This window comes from Phacochoerus africanus, chromosome 1 (assembly GCF_016906955.1).
Source record: "Phacochoerus africanus isolate WHEZ1 chromosome 1, ROS_Pafr_v1, whole genome shotgun sequence".
In the NCBI taxonomy this organism is placed as follows: domain Eukaryota; kingdom Metazoa; phylum Chordata; class Mammalia; order Artiodactyla; family Suidae; genus Phacochoerus; species Phacochoerus africanus.
The window spans coordinates 249026969-249045086 of NC_062544.1; the positions used below are offsets into that span (position 1 = coordinate 249026969).

Here is an 18118-nt window from a genome sequence, read left to right on the forward strand (position 1 = left end):
TATATATATTCCACATCTTCTTTATCCATTCCTCTTACAATGGACATTAGGTTGCTTCCATGTCTTAGCTATTGTAAATTCTGCTGCAATGAATATCAGGGTGTATATATCTTTTCAAATTATTGCTTTCTCTGGATTTATGCCTAGGAGTGAGATTGCTGGATCATATGATAATTCTATTTTTTAGATTTCTGAGAAAACTGCATATTGTATTCCATAGTGGTTGTACCAATTTACATTTCCACCGACAGTGTAGGAGGATTCCCTTTTCTCTGCACCCTCTCTGGCATTTATTATTTGTAGACATTTTGATGAGGGCCATTCTGATCTATGTGAGATGATACCTCATACTAGTTTTGATTTGCATTTCTCTGATAATGAGCAGTGTTGTGCATCTTATGTGCTTTTTGGCTATCTGTATGTCTTCTCTGGAGAAATGTATATTTAGATTTTCTGTCCATTTTTTTGATTGTGTTGTTTGTTTTTTGATTTTGAGCCGCAGGAATTGTTTGTATGTTTTGGAGCTTAATCCCTTGTCAGTTACTTCATTTGCAAATATTTTATCCCATTCTGTGTGTTGTCTTTTCGTTTAGTTTATGGTTCCCTTTGCTGTGCAAAACCTTCTAAGTCTAATTAGGTCCAGTTTGTTTATTTTTGTTTTTATTTTCATTACTCTAGGAGGAAGAACTGAAAAGATATTACTGCAGCTTATGACAAAGAGTATACTATGTTTTCTTCTAAGAGTTTTATAGTAACTGGTCTCACATTTAGGTTGTTACTCTATTTTGAGTTTATTTTTGTGTATAGTATTAAATATACCAAAGAATGTTCTAATTTCATTCTTTTACATGCAGCTCTCCAGTTTTCCCAGCACTGCTTATTGAGGAAAAAAATCTTTATTGTATATTCTTGCCTCCACTGTAGCAGATTAATCACCCATATGTGCATCAGTTTATTTTTGGGCTTTCTATTTGTTTCTGCTGATCTATATTTCTGGTTTTGTGCCAGTGCCCTTTTGTTTTGATTACTATAGTTTTGTATTATAGTCTGAAGTCAGGGAGCATGATTCCTCCAGCTCTGTTTTTCTTTCTCAGGATTGCTTTAGCTATTTGGAGTCTTACATGTTTCCACACAAATTTTAAAACTTTTTGTTCTACTTCTATTGAAAATTCCATTGGTAATTTGATAGGGATTGCATGGAATCTGTACATCACTTTGGGTAGTGTAGTCATTTTGACAATATCTATTCTTCCAATTCAAGAGCATGGTATATCTTTCTGTCATTTTTTTTGTAATTTTTGATTTTTTTCATCAGCATCTGTTCAAATTACAGGTGTTTTGCCTCATTGATAGGTTTATTCCTAAGTAATGTATTATTTTTGATGCCATAGTAAATGGGATTTTTTTCTTAATTTCTCTTTTTAAACTTTTGTTGTGAGTGTACAGAAATGCAAGAAATTCTATGTATTAATTTTATATACTGCAACTTAATTTATTTTAATTAATTAATTAATTAATTTTGTCTTTTCTAGGGCTGTTCCCATGGCATATGGAGGTTCCCAGGCTAGGGGTCTAATTGGAGCTGTAGCCACTGGCCTATGCCAGAGCCACAGCAATGTGGGATCCAAGCCATGTGTGCAACCTACACCACAGCTCACGACAACGCCAGATCCTTAACCCACTAAGCGAGGCCAGGGATCGAACCTGCAACCTCATGGTTCCTAGTCGGGTTCGTTAACCACTGAGCCATGATGGGAACACCTGCAACTTAATTAATTGATGAGTTCAAATAGGTTTCTGATGGCATATTTTGGATTTCCTATGTATAGTATCATGTCATACAAACAGTGAGAGTTTTCTTTCTTCTTTTCCAATTTACATTTTTTTTTATTTCTTCTTCTTCTATTATTGCCTTGGCTAGAACTACCAAAACTCTGTGATACAGTGGTGAGAGTGGACACCCTTGTCTTGTTCCTGATCTTAGAGGAAATGATTTCAGCTTTTCACTGTTGTGAATGATATTAGCTGTGGTTTGTCATATATGGCTTTTATTTACTGAAGTTTGTTCCATGTCCACTTGAGAGTTTTTACTATGAATGGATGTTGAATTTTGTCAAAACCATTTCCTACATCTATTGAGAAAATCATATTTTTTTATTCTTCAATTGTTAATGTGGTGTATTGTGCTGATTGATTTGCAGATACTGAAAAATCCTTGCATCTCTGGGATAAATCCGTCTAGATCATGGTGTATGATTCTCTCAAATGTTTTGCTGGATTGATGGATTTAGTATGCTGGTATTTTGTTGAGGATTTTTGAACATATTCTTCAGTGATATTGGTCAATAATCTTTTTTTGTAGTATCTTTGTCTAGTTTGGGTATCAGGGTTATGGTGGCCTTATAACCTGGATCCTTCCTCTGCAACCTTTTTTTTTTTGTCTTTTTGCCATTTCTTGGGCTGCTCTCATGGCATATGGAGGTTCCCAGGCTAGGGCTCCAGTCGGAGCTGTAGCCACTGGCCTATACCAGAGCCACAGCAACACAGGATCTGAGCCGAGTCTGCAACCTACACCACAGCTCATGGCAACGCCAGATCCTTAACCCACTGAGCAAGGCCAGGGATTGAACCCGTAACCTCATGGTTCCTAGTTAGATTCATTAACCACTGCACCACAATGGGAGCTCCCCTCTGCAACTTTTTAGAAGAGTTTCAGAAGGATAGATGTTAACTCTTCTCTAAATGTTTGATAGAATTTCCCTGTGAAGCCATCTGGTCCTAGACATTGGTTGGAAGGTGTTAATCCTATTTTCAATGTCAGTACTTGGGAATGGTCTGTTTATCTTTTCTATTTTTTCTGGGTTTAGTCTTGGAAGATTGCATCTTTGTAAGAATTTGTCCATTTCTTCTAGGTTGTCCATTTTATTGGCATATATTTGTCATAATCTCTTATGATCCTTGAATTTCTGTGATGTCAGTTGTAACTTCTCCTTTTTCATTTCTAATTTTATTGAATTTAGCCCTCTCCCTTTTTTCCTTGATAGGTAAGGTTAAGGGTTTATCAATTTTCTTGATCTTTTCAAAGCACAAGCTTTTAGTTTCATTGACCTTTTCTATTGTTTTATTTGTCTATGTCTCATTTATTTATGCTCTGATTTTTAGGATCTATTTCCTTTTACTAACTTTGGGTTTTGTTTGTTCTTCTTGCTCTAATAATTTTAGGTGTAAGGTTAGATTGTTTATTTGAGATTTTTCTTGTTTCCTGAGGTAAGATTTTGTTGCTATAAACTTTACTCTTAGAACTGCTTTTGCTACATCCCATAGGTTTTGGATCATTGTGTTTTCATTTTCATTTGTAGCGAAGTATTTTTTGATTTCCTCTTTGATTTCTTCAGTGATCCATTGATTGTTTAGTAATATATTCTTTAGTCTCTACATATTTTGTGGTGTTTTGCAGTTTTTTTCCCTGTAGTTGATTTCTAGTCTCATATTGCTTTAGTCAGAAAAGATGCTTGATATGATTTCAATTTTCTTGAACTTAGTAAACCTTTTTTTTTTTTTTTTGGCCCAACATGTGATCTTTCCAGGATAATGTTTCATGTGCACTTGAGAAGAATGTGTATTCTATTGCTTTCAGGTGAAATGATCCATAAATTACAATTAAATCCATCTGGTCTAATGGACAGGCATTATTTAAAGACTGTTTTTCCTTATCGATTTTCCATCTGTATTATCTTTCCACTGCTGAAAGTGGAGTGTTAGAGTTCCCCACTATTATTGTGTTATTGTCAGTTTCTCATTGTATGGATGTTAGCAGTTGCCTTATCTGTTGAGGTGCACCTATGTTAGATGCCTATATATTTACAATTGTTACATCTTTTTCTTGGATTGATACTTTGATCATTATGTGGTGTCCTTCTTTGTCTCTTATAACCATGTTAATTTTATATTCTATTTTATCTGATATGAGTATGACTACTCAAGCTTTCTTTTGGTTACCATTTGCATGGAATATCTTTTTGTATCTACTTACTTTCAGTCTATATATGTCCCTAGATCTGATGCGGGTCTATTGTAGACAGCATTTTTATGGGTATTGTTTTTCTATCTATGCCTATGTCTTTTGGCTGGAGCATTTAATCCATTTATATTTAAGGTAATTATTGATATGTAGATTCTTGTTGCTGTTTTATTAATTTTTTTGGATTTGTTTTTGCAGGTTTTTTTTCCCTTTCACTTTTGTTCTTTTCTTTTGTGGTTTGATGACTATCTTTAGTATTGTGTTTGGATTGCTTTTGTGTGTTCGTATATCTATCGTAGATTTTTGATTTGTGATTCCCCTCAGATTTTGATATACCAGTCTATAAATATACAAAATTTTAAGTTACTTGTCTCCTAATTTCAAATGTCTTTCCAATATCCTGCTGTATTCTTCTCTTCTCAGGATTCCTTGTTTTGATATCATATTTGTGTGTAGATTATTTCTTACTTTTACTATATGTTTACTTTACCAGTAACCTTTCCCATTTATGATTTTCTTGTTTCTAGTTGTGGTCTTTTCTGCCTAGAAAATTTCCTTTGGCATTTATTGTAAATCAGGTTACATTGTGCAGAATTCTTTTAGTTTTTGCTTCTCTGTAAAGATTTTTATTTCTCTGTTGATTCTGAATAGAAAAAACATTTGAGAAGTTGATGTCAGAGAATGTTTTGCCTATGTTGTCTTCCAGGAGTTTGATGGTGTCTTGTCTTATACTTAAGTCTTTCAGCAATTTTGAGTTTATTTTGGTGCATAGTGTGAGGGTGTGTTCTAGCTTCAATGATTTGCTTGCAGCTATCCAGGTTTCCCAGCAATACTTACTGAAAAGACTGTCTCTTTCCCATTTTATGTTGCCTCCTTTGTCAAAGACTAATTAATGATAGCTGTCTGGGTTTATTTCTGGCTTCTTTATTCTGTTTCATAGGTCTGTATGTCTGTTTTGGTACCAGTACCACACTATCTTGATTGACGTGGCTTTGTAATAGTGACTGAAGTCTGGGAGAGTCATGCCCCCTGCTTGGTTTTTGATCGTCAGAATTTCTTTGGCAATTCTTGATCTTTTGTGATTCCATATACATTTTGGATTGTTTGTTCTAGTTCTTTGAAAAATGTCATGGGTAATTTGATAGAGGTTGCATTGAATCTGTAATTTCTTTGGGTAGTAAGGCCATTTTTACAATAGTAATGTTTCCAACCCAGGAGCATGGCATAGAATTCCATTTCTTTGAATCCTCTTTAATTTTCTTGATTAATGTTTTATAGTTCTCAGCATACAAGTCTTTCACCTTGGTCAGGTGTATTCCCATGTATTTGATTTTTTGGGGTGCAATTTTAAAAAGTATTGTACTTCTGTGTTCCTTTTCTAATATTTCATTGTTAGTATGCAGAAATATGACTGATTTCTGAATGTTAATCTTATGTCCTGCTACTTTGCTGAATTTGTTGATCAGTTCAAGTAGTTTTGGTGTTGAGTCTTTAGGGTTTTCTATATATAATGTCATGTCATCTGCTTACAGTGACAGTTTTACCTCTTCTCTTCCTATTTGGATAACTTTTATTTCTTTTGTTTGTCTGACTATGGTGGCTAGGACTTCCAGTACTATGTTGAATAACAGTGGTGAGAGTGGGCATGTGTGTCTTATTCCAGATTTTAGTGGGAAGACTTTCAGCTTTCATCCATTGAGTATTATATTTGCTGTGGGTTTGTCATAAATGACTTTAATTACGTTAAGGAATGTTCCCTCTATACCCACTTTGGTAAGAGTTTTGATCATGAATGGTTGTTGGATTCTGCCAAATGCTTTTTCTGCATCTATTGAGATGATCATGTGGTTTTTGACCTTTCTTTTGTTAATGTGGTGTATGACATTGACTGATTTGTGTAAGTTGAACCATCCTTGTGAACTTGGGATGAATCCCACCTGGTTGTAGTGTATGATCTTTTAGATATGCTGTTGGATTCAGTTGGCCAAAATTTTGTTGAGAATTATTGCGTCTATATTCATCAAAGATATTGGCCTATAGTTTTCTTTTTTGGTGGTATCTTTGTCTGGTTTTGGAATTAGGGTGATGGTGGCATCATAGAATGTCTTTGGGAGTATTCCTTTTACTTCAAACTTTTGGAAAATTTTAAGGAGGATGGGTATAAATTCCTCTTTGTAGGCTTAGTAGAATTCTCCTGTGAAGCCATCTGGTCCTGGACTTTCATTTGTAGGGAGTGTTTTTATGATATATTCAATTTCATTTCTAGTGATTGTTCAGTTGATCTATTTCTTCTTGAATCAGTTTTGGCAGGCTGTAAGTCTCTAGAAAGTTGTCTATTTTTTCTAGGTTGTCAAATTTGTTTGCATGCAATTGTTCATAGTATTCTCTCATGGTTTGCTGTATTTCTGTAGTATCCATTGCGAATTCTCCTTTTTCATTTCTTAGTTGGTTTATTTGGGTTTTCTCTCTCTCTCTCTCTTTTTTTTTTTTTTTTTTTTGTTGAGTCTGGCCAGAGGTTTGTCAATTTTGCTTATGTTTTCAAAGAACCAGCTCTTGGTTTTACTGATTTTGTCTATTGTTTTTTGAATCTCTATTTTATTGATTTCCTCGCTAATCTTCATGAGTTCTTTCCTTCTGCTGACTTTAGGTTTTGTTTGTTCTTCTTTTTCTAATTCACTTAGGTTGTGGTTTAAATTGTTGATTAAGATATATTTAAATTAAAGAAATTCAAGAAATCATTTATTCAAAATTTAATGAAATTAATTTGAAGTGTTTGGGTTTTGTTGTCATTTCTTGTTCGTTTTTTAAATTTTTTTTGTGTGTGAGACTGGGTCACCTTGCTGTACATATTTTTAAAATTTTTTATAATTTTAATTTTTCCATTATAGTTGATTTACAGTGTTGTGTCAATTTCTACTGTACAGCAAAGTGATCCAATCATAGATATATATGTTCTTTTTCTCTTAGTATCCTCCATCATGTTCCTGGATATAGTTCCTTGTGCTATACAACAAGATCTTATTGCTTATCCAATAATTTTCATCTATTAACCCTAAACTCCTTGTCCATCCCATTCCCTCACCCTCACTCTTGGCAACCACAAGTCTGTTCTCTGAGTCCATGAGTTTCTTTTCTGTGGAAAGTTTTATATGAGCCATATATTAGATTCCAGATATAAGTGATATCATATGGTATTTATCTTTCTCTTTCTAACATACTTCACTTCATAAGAGAGTTTCTAGTTCATCTATGTTGATTTTGTTCTTTTTTATGGCTGAGTAGTATTCCATTGTATATATATATACCACATCTTCTTTTGTTTGTTTTTAAGTGACATAAAGTCATAGGTTTCTCTTTGAACAGCATAGTAAACAAAATGTCTTATCATTTTGCCAATTCATTTTAAAATTAATATCTTGAATAATTGAGGGTACAGGGAAATTAGCTGATGCAATGAAATTGGCACAACTTTTTGGTAAATTAACAAACTTTAATTCAATAATTCTTCTCAGATTCATTCTTAAGATAACAAGTAATTCAGGGCAGGAATTATGTACATATACATTCTGTGTTTTTCATAATATAGAATGTTTAATACCTAATACCAATAGGTTATTCAACAGTTGTTGCTCCAAAGAACATGGAGGAAAATGGAGAAATTCAAACATAGTTTTCACAATTATATGATACATTCATCAAATTTGATGTCCTCATTAAGAACAACCAAATAAATCTAAATTTCAGTGTCCCATCGTAGGAATAAAAATAAGTAAGCTAAAAAGAGAAATCTGTAATTTCATATCTGAATATTCTTAATATAACATTGTTATGCTTACAAATTTTAATTAGGAAAATAACGTTCATATTTTATTACACTTTTGTCCTGTTATTGTAAATCATATACTTGAGGTCTGTACCAGTCATGCTGATGTTATGAGATGTGCGATTTCTCAAGAAAGTTATGGTATTCATTTATTAAAAGGAAATAATACCTACACAGGGAAGATATACTGAATTCTTTCTTTCAAAGAAAAATCCCAATATGTCTCAATAGTAAAAAAGGAAATATAATCTCTATTATAGATTTATTTTCCTAACTTTAGCATTAATATTTTATTTTATTTTATTTTTAATTTTTTTTTATTTTTCCACTGTACAGCAAGGGGATCAAGTTATCCTTACATGTATACATTACAATTACATTTTTTCCCTACCCTTTGTTCTGTTGCAACATGAATATCTAGACAAAGTTCTCAATGCTACTCAGCAGGATCTCCTTATAAATCTATTCTAAGTTGTGTCTGATAAGCCCAAGCTCCCGATCCCTCCCACTAATATTTTATTTCTCTAATGTTTTAACCATCAATATGTTAACCAATAACAATGAGGAACATTACAATACATTTTTCTTAGAGGATGAGGAGATGGATTTTATGAGGTGGAGGTGACAACATTTATAAGACCCCTGAGTCTTCACACATGTTTCAGTCATCAGACTAAGCCTGAGGCATAAACAAGTTTAACCTTTGTGTCTAATGTTTCTTATTCATTCTTATGTTAAAAACCATGTCATCACAAATTTTGGACAGTATTTCACGATATAAAACTAGAACCTCAGGTATGTGTTTGTACTATCAATTTGAGTCTATTTTGTAACAAGAAGGAAATAAGAGGTGAAAGAGCAATAATACAATGTTAGCAGTTGGGTTTTTCCCAAGACTCCATTTATCCTGCCTAAGTATCTACCTCAGATCTGAGGTCTGGAAATTCAATTATTTTTTTCAGTGAGAGCCATTCATTTAACACCTATTTGCAATATTAAATTGGTTGTTTTATTTTCCATTCAGCTCACTATACATATTGTTTCAGCATATGTAAACATATGAAGGAAAAGATAATAACAAGTTGTAAAACAAAACCTCTTTTCCACAATCAATGAAAATATAAGTATTTCCATTTATTTGTAGAGGGCATCAGATAAGGGTATGTGATTTTTCTGTGAAATTGTACTATTCTGATTTGTAATCTTTTGAAAATTTCATTTTTTTAGCACACCTGGAAACTCTTACTTCTTTCTGAGTGTTAGCTAAGCATGGAAATGTCTACTGAGACAACAAATATGGAATGCCCCCCCTCCCCAAAAATAGATTAAAATATGGCAGAATAAAAAGTATTTTTAAGAACTTGTCACAGGAACTTAAAATGGTTTCATTTTTGTCACCTACGAAATACACTCAGAAATTATATCAAGGAGGAAACTAGAAGGGACATTCGTACAGAAGACATATTACAAAATGTTGTTTTGGAAGAATGAGAGTCTTATGCAAGTACAAAGAAACGAAGATAAATTTGTTTCCATATATCCATTTATCTGAGCAGAATTTATAATTAATTGGATATATCTTTGCTTTCTCTTATATTTCCTTATCAGTTTCACATTTCTTGCAATGATACTCCAGATATTTAAGAGGCATTTGCTTTTTAAATTCCCTGATTTCAATTGCTCTATAACCTTTTGGATGAATTAACTTTCAAGTGAAAGTTTATCATGCTATTCTCAGTCTGATTTTTTTAAGTTTGATAGAAGTAGTTTGACTATCTTTCAGTTAGTCTAGCATGAAAAAGCCATATTTTTCATACTTTCATATGTATTTGGAAAGATTTCCACTCTTGGTTAACTCAAGTTTATGTGCAGTATGACAATCTTATATCTGTCTTCTGGCTCCTCCACCTGCCAATCTATCATTACTAGGGCCAACATTGATCTTAAGAGACTGAGGATGGAGGATGGAATGAGGGTAGTGTGAATGTGAACTGATGCTAGGAGAGAGAGAATAAAAGCAATAGGTATAAGACAATTTGGAATGTATTAGGTGAGATTCTCTCTCAAACTTTCATTTTTTTCCCTATTCACATGAGAAATGGAAAAGGAATAGTACTTATTATAAGTGAGGGATTCTGAGAGCAAGTGATCAGGTTAATTTTTAAATATAATTTTGGAGAAAAGGAGTAGGAGTTAATAGAAAGGGAGCATGGGTAAAATGGAAACAGTAAACTTAGGATTGCTAGAGCCATGATTTGGGTTCATTATAATCCTGAATAGAAGATTAAATTCATGGAAAATGAAAAAAAAGCATTTGAAAATTCTCTCTTTAATAATTGTTTAATGGAGTTCCCATTGTGGCGTAGTGGAAATGAACCTGACTAGTATCCATGAGGATGTGGGTTCAATCCCTGGCCTTGCTCAGTGGGTCAGGGATCCACTGCTGCCATGAGCTATGGTGTAGGCTGGTAGTTGCAGCTATGATTCAATACCTAGCCTGGAAACTTCCATATACCATGGGTGCAGCCCTAAAAAAGGAAATATTAGTAACAATAATAATAATAAAATGAATAAATATATATATATTTTTAATATATGATTCCACATTGCTGTGGCTGTAGTGTAGGCTGGTGGCTACAGCTCCGATTAGACCCCTAGCCTGGAAACTTACACATGCCGCCAGTGCGGCCCTAGAACAAACAAAAAACAAAAACAAACAAAAAACAAATAAAATATATGATTCCAGCCTAGAGAGTTTTACTTTAATTCCTTGGAAGATTCTAGAAAGACTCACTCAATAATCAATTTAATATTACCTAGCAAAAGAGTAAACACTAGGATAATATAAACAGCCAGGCTGTATGAAGAATAAATTGGGTCCAACTATTATTATTCTTTCTTCAAGTGACAGCATGGTGACTTCAAGATAAGAAGGGAAGCAACGTATTGATTTTACATTTTACAGAAGATCTCTTTTCCATTCCAGATGGCATTCTTTCACAGGTAAGATGAAAAATAAACCTGTGAGACACATATGTCATGTCCCATGGGCTCCAATCTAGTCATTGTTACTTCATGAATAATCTGACTAAATTGCATAATATCTATTATTTTAAGTCTAAATTTGTTTAAAGAAATTGATTACCTTAGTTGACATTAGGGGATCATTAGAAATAAAACATTTAAAGGAATATTTATGACTGTTCAGAATACCACAGATAGGAAATAAGTGTCTGTAGCCAGAGAAGTTTGGATCGCATTAATCATTGAGAGTAAGGTTTAAGTGTGAAATTTCTGCTTTGGCTTCATTTATTCCAATTAGAACAGAAGGACAAAGAAATTCTTTCTCTGAAAAAACAAAGTTTTCATCAAGATGCTATAGACTGAGAACTGTATAAGACATTGAAATAGTCCCAACTTGAGAGATTAGGTTGAGAATTGACTAAGGAGCATGTGAAAGTATACCTGCCTTTCACTTCTCAATTCTTAGATGCAGTTTATATCATTTTATTAAAGTGAGAATGGTTTTGAATACCTCTCTTCAGAAATTCAGAGTGCAAATGTGATCACATCCACTGTTTAACAATCTTAGATTCTGCTTTGGTAAAATAAAGGGACTGAACTATAATTATTTTCAAGATTCTTTGTATCTCTACAACAGACATGCTTCCCTTTCTTTCTAGAAGGTCACCCAGGCTTGTTAAAAATGAACAATACTGAAGGCTTCATCTGAGTATCATAACAGAAATATTTAGAAATTTTATATTTGCTTGAAACTTACCTCTGCTTAATTTTGTATGCATGTTTTTAATGTATGGTTTTAAAATGTATACATTGCCACATTTTAAGTTAATTAGAAAAAAATCATACTAAGCATAACAGTAATTCTCAAGCCTGTAATGGTTCTTCCACCCTCAAGAGGCTATAGTAAAATAGTTGGGGTGCTTAGTGGTGACAATCACTAAGAGGAGGAGGAACGACAGGCATTTAGTCCTTGGAGAATAGGGATGCTAACATCCTGTAATACATTGGACAGCCCGTAAAATAAAGCATTGCCCTTCTCAGTACCCAGGATTGCCCTTGAAAAAGGCTAATGAGCTGTACTAAATACCTTTCATACTCAAAAACTTGCAGGTTTCTCCTTTAACCTTAAGTAGGTAGTAAATGAATTAATACAGACTAGAAGGTTTCTAGAAGGTTGGTCTTTCATATTCAATCCAATTAATAAAAGCAAATATAATAATATGATAACAAACAGACACACTTTCTTCATGTGTAAGAGTGATGCTCAGCTTGAGGTTGACAGTCTTTCTCTTGTGTTGCTTTGAGTGTTCTTTTCTGAAGAAGAAGATAATGAAGAAACTGTTGACCAATGTTTCCAAGAGCTATTCTCACAGGGGCATATACTGATCTTCAGAAAATACTTTACAGTGATTATGTGGCAAAAAATCCTTGGACAGTAGCCATAGAAACTCAATAACTGAGGAAAACTTGGCAAGAAATTAGAGAAAGGGAGAAATAACTTTCCTCTGTTAGGATATTGTATAGATGCTTGAATTCTAACCTCCTTTTGGATAAAAACATGAGCCTATAACTTCTTCATGTTCTGTCCAGCATCTGGAAGAACTCTTAAGTAGATTGCCAATATTTCCCAAGCATTAGGTTACTACTAGATTGATAAATTCTCAAAATAGAATTAGATGATTAACTCATTATGATATCGTACTTGTGTGTTTGTATTTGTGTGTGTGGGTGTTGATAAGAAGACAACACAGCTTGGTTAACATTACAAATACCTTTGCTTTCAATGGAATTTGAAAATTATTAGATAGTCAAGAGATATGAACTATCAATGAATATATAAAATGTAATAGAGAAATGAAAGGCATAATACTCATATTTGCTGTATACAGTGTGAGAATGAACTTTGTGGCAACTAAGAATAACATTGGGAACATCCTGAGCCATAAATAGCAGATTTATTAGCAATTATTTGTGTTATAAGGAAAAACTATCTTAATAGGAAATATAAAATGTGAAGGACAAAATATTTCTTTCTCTTAAAGATTCATTAGAGTCTTAATAAATCCTTGCACAGTTTCATTCTTTTTTGTTTGTTTGGTTTTTTATTAGTCAATGAATTTATTACATTTGTAGTTGTACGATGATCATCACAATCCAATTTTATAGGATTTCCATCCCACACCCCCAGCACATCCCCCCACCCCCCAACCTCTCTCCTTTGGAAACCATAAGTTTTTTTAAAGTCTGTGAGTCAGTATCTGTTCTGCCAAGAAGTTCATTGTGTCCTTTTTTCAGATTCCACATGTTAGTTAAAGCATTTGATGTTGGTGTCTCACTGTCTGACTGACTTCACTTAGCATGATAATTTCTAGGTCTATCCATGCATGTTGCTAAAAATGCTGTTATTTTGTTCCTTTTAATGGCTGATTAATATTCCATTGTGTATATGTACCACATCTCCTTGACCCACTCCTCTGTTGAGGGACATTTAGGTTGTTTCCATGTCTTGGCTATTGCAAATAGTGCTGCAGTGAACATTGGAGTACATGCGTCTTTTTGAAACACGGTTTCCTCTGGATAGATGCTTAGGAGTGGGGTTGCTGGATCAAATGGTAGCCTCCTATGACTCAATACCAAAAAAACAAACAACCACATCAAAAAATGGCCAGAAGATCTAAACCGACAATTCTCCAAAGAAGATATATGGATGGCCAAAAAGCACAAAAAAGATGTTCAGCATCACTCATTATTAGAGAAATCCAAATCAAAACCACTATAAGGTATCACTTTACACCAGCCAGAATTGCCGTCATCAGAAAGCCTATAGACAAAAAGTGTTGGAGAGGGTGTGGAGGAAAAGGAATCCTATTACACTGTTGGTGGAATTGTAAATTGGTGCAACCACTGTGGAAAACAGTATAGAGATTCCTCAGAAAACTAAAAATAGTTTCAATTTTTTTATAAGCAGATGTGGAAATTTTAGTGACCATCAAATAAAACTTTATAGGTAAAACATAGGGTTAACTAATGCTAAAAATATATATTTTTCCAATTAAACAGTTCTATTAATGCCAAAGAGTGTAGGAAGTTTCTCAGATAGAAAACCTTTTTAATTGGCAAGTTTATGGTTGCTAAGTTTTTCTAACTTCAAGCACAGCAAAAATGCAAGTGCATATTTAAAGTTTAGCAGAACAGTAATATAAACTAGTGTTTTACTTTTCCTAGTTAGAATTTTCCTTTTACTTTCTTTAAATCTCCCAACCTTCATTTTATCGGAGAAAAACATAAAAAGTATCCATAGAGGGTTGAGCTTATTCCCCTCATTGAAGTGATACTGTGGATCAATCTTTAATAAAAGATTAACTAGATTATATCTATGTTTTTTCCTCACTGAAAGCTCTTCAAGATGAAGGAGTGGGGAATCTTTCCAGCTGTTGGTAAATTCATATGCATTAAGGATTAATTTTCTTAGGTGATTATATGAGAAATCTAAACACATTAAGGGGGCAAATTGAAAATATTAAGGAAAAGTATGTTATACATCAGAGGTTATTAAATCAAAGAAAATATGCCCCAGTTAAAATGTGAGATTTTCAGAGTTTCTGTCATGGCGCAGTGGAAATGAATCAGACTAGGAACCATGAGGTTGTGGGTTGATCCCTGGCCTCAGTCAGTGCCATGAGCTGTGGTGTAGGTCACAGACACGGCTTGGATCTGGTGTGGCTGTGGCTGTGGCATAGGCAGCCAGCTGTAGCTCCGATTAGACCCCTAGCCTGGGAACCTCCGTCTGCTGTGGGTGCAGCCCTAAATATCAAAAAAAAAAAAAGGTGAAATTTTCTGCTTTTCCCTCTTCAATGGGACTGAGATAGAGGCTGCTCTTTCAGCCTAGAACCCAAATGAAAAAACCTTGTGCAGCAGAAATGCAGACTATTTCAGCCTATAGTTATTAAGCTTTTTTGAGGTTGTTATCTTAGCAAAATCTAGCTAAAGCTATGATATATCTTTAAGGTACTAGGATGGTGTTTGGCATATTATGAGGTCAATTCATATTGGTGAAGTTGCTGTCAGCACTCTTTCTGTTGCTTTTCATATTGCTGGGTTGTTACCTACACCTATGTTCTGAGAAATGGAATTGTTGGACCCTGGAACTCCACTTATGAATACTGAGATAGAAGTTATACAGATTTGGGAAACCTGTACCTAATATTGAATACCACCAGGATGGAAACAATACCTGAGGAGGTCTGAACAAGTTGGCTATATAAAAATGTAATCAAATGTGGTTTGGAAAGCATAAATAAATAATCTGATCTTGCTTTTCATTTGAGGGGCTTCTTTTCAATTGAGAGAATTTCAATTAAGCCTGGAAATCAGGCTACTAAAACTAAGGTTTTTGTTTTTGTTTTTTAATCTAATTGGTCTCTCCTAGCCTAAGAATAAACAGTAGAAGTTGCTGAGATTCAGAATAGGAGCCCCCAGATTCTCTGGAAATCATGGAAAGGACTGAGGGTTGAAGTCAGGTGCCTCCAGTGGCCTCAGTGTGACTCCAGAATCTCATTTAAAGTTATCTCTACATAGCTTCAAGTCAGAATGTGAACTGTTTACCTTTTCAAATGCCTTGTAGGCAGAACTATCATAAAGGGACAAAAGATAGTACTAACAAGATGCAAAATGACTGTGAAAATACAAGCTTTCGAGGTTTGGGCAAATATCTGGTTGGAAAATATGAATGGGTATGGATCACCATACTTTTCAAAAGAATGATCATAAGAATTTAATTTTTCTTTGGTTATATAATGAAGTAATTAGTCCATAAATATTTATTAAATGTATATATGATAGTAAGAATATTCAGAAGTTAAAAATATCTCAGATACTGACCCAGCCCACACAGTGCTTACACTCATATTGGAAGAGAAAACTGCCACTAAGATATCATTTTTTAAAAATTCATTACAGTGCTAAAGTATAGCATAGGCATTAAGAGTTACATAGGACTTCTGAGCATTGCCTGCATACTGTGTGTTATTATGATTAAAAAAATGTTTACATGTATAGCTGAATCACTTTGTTATACAGCAGAAATTATCACAACATCATAAATCAACTATACTTCAATAAAACTTTAAAAATAACAAAAAACATGTTTTAGTGTTTGGTAAGCACAGCTATAAAAATGATTTATCTATCTGAAGTAAGTATATTATTCACAGAATGAAGAAATTAGAATCAAACTTACTTATGCATTTAGCTTGGGATTATAGATATTTGAGTAAATAGTAACTTATTTTTAGAAAAATTTTAGAGATGACTTCCAAATTTCTGTTCAGTAACTCAGTCTCTGAGAATTTTTCTTACATCTAGTCTAATTTACTTGTGCTAAATAGTAAGCAAGTCTAAATTTTTCTAATTCCTAAGGAGTTGAGAAAAACAGAAAACTCCCTCACCCAATTAACTCTAAAATCACAACTTGGAGTTGCCCTTGTGGCTCAGTGGGTTAAGAAACTGACATAGTGTCCCTGAGGATGTGGGATCTATCTGGCCTAAGGATCCAGTGTTGCTGCAATTTACCCTGTAGGTTGCAGATGCTGCTCAGATCTGGCATTGCTTTGTCTGTGGTATAGGCCTCCAGCTGCTGCTCCCATTCAAACCCTAGCCTGGGAACTTCCATATGCCCCAGGTGTGGCCCTAAAAAAGAAAAAAAACAAAAACAAAAAAACCCACAACTTTATTTATCTCTTTCCTATATTCCAACTTCTCCATTCAAGCAATAAAAGAAAGGGAATGAGGGGAGATAAGGTGATAAGCTTGGAAAGGAGAAATAAAAAAGGAAAAAAATCAATCAGGCAAGACTGTAATAACGCTATTAAAAAGTCAACCTTCCATTAAACATGCAAAGTTAGGATAGTCTACAGTTGAATCACAACACCACTGCATCTAAGCTTTTCTTAAAAAGCGGCAATTTTTAAAAATCACCCATACGTTAATGAAGTTTTTTTGTTTGTTTTTTCCTGAGAACTTTTGGTCACCAAGTTCTTTTCACCGATTTATTGGCATCCAAACATTGATTTATTAAGAAACACACAGCATATCAGTTGGGGAGACAAAACTGGATCCAGTGTTTACTAGCTCAGTTGATCTGATGCTTTTCCGAACTTTCACTTTAGACAAAACTTTTCCTTACCTAGTTAAGTAAAGATTAAGAATTATCAGAGAGAATATTCTTTTATCAAATTCTACTAATATGGGAGTAGGAACATTCCTTCAAATGTTAGGGGCACTTTGGAACTTTTGATGAGTTGATAACCCTGGGTAAATATTAATCAAGAGAATTTGGGAGTTCCTGTCGTGGCTCAGTGGTTAATGAATCCGACTAAGAACCATGAGGTTGCGGGTTCGATCCCTGGCCTTGCTCAGTGGGTTAAGGATCCGACGTTGCCGTGAGCTGTGGTGTAGGTCACAGATGTGGCTCGGATCCTGTGTTTCTGTGGCTCTGGTGTAGGCCAGTGGCTACAGCTCCGATTCGACCCCTAGCCTGGGAACCTCCATATGCCACAGAAGCGGCCCAAGAAATGGCAAAAAGACAAAAAAAAAAAGAGAGAATTTGGAAGTTATCTGTGAGTAGTAAATTGTATTTATTAGTAATTTAAAATGATAAAATATAGTAGTTACAATGCATTCATATGTATTAATAATATAATATGAAAGTATGATATTAAAGTTATGGATAAAATGATAGTTAATATTGAATTATTCCTGGTTAGAAAGATAAAAGTTTAAGTTAATATTAGACTTCAGCACAAAAATCAATGTAAACATATATATGATGTCAGAGGTTGGCTTATATTTTGATTTTTTCTCAAATACTCTCCTACATAGGATATACAACTTACTAGCACACACACACACACACACACACACTCCTCTAGTGTATATGTATATATGTATATATCACACATATATATATGGATATATATATACCAAATAAACTATACAATTCTCCATATTAAGTGATATATTGATAAAAATTACAAAGCATATTTTGTTGGTAAAGCATATTTAAATCAAATTTTATGTATATATGAGGTTCAGGTAAGAATTTATGTGCACCATTTACATTTTCTGTGGCTATATTGATTTTTTAAATTGAGAATAGTTGATTAACAATGTGTTTGTTTCAAGTGTACAACAAAATGATTCAGCTATATATACATATATTTATACTTTTTGAGATTCTTTGCATTTTATTT

The 18118-nt window shown here is 33.8% G+C and overlaps 1 long non-coding RNA gene across 1 annotated transcript in view; it reads left to right on the top strand.

Annotated features, from left to right (window-relative positions):
• LOC125113474 (uncharacterized) overlaps positions 1-18118 on the top strand; it is an 82150-nt gene that overhangs the window by 57166 nt on the left and 6866 nt on the right. The window contains exon 2 of the long non-coding RNA XR_007131467.1: positions 10750-10847. This is a non-coding gene — a long non-coding RNA (uncharacterized LOC125113474). The remainder of the gene's footprint in view (positions 1-10749; positions 10848-18118) is intronic.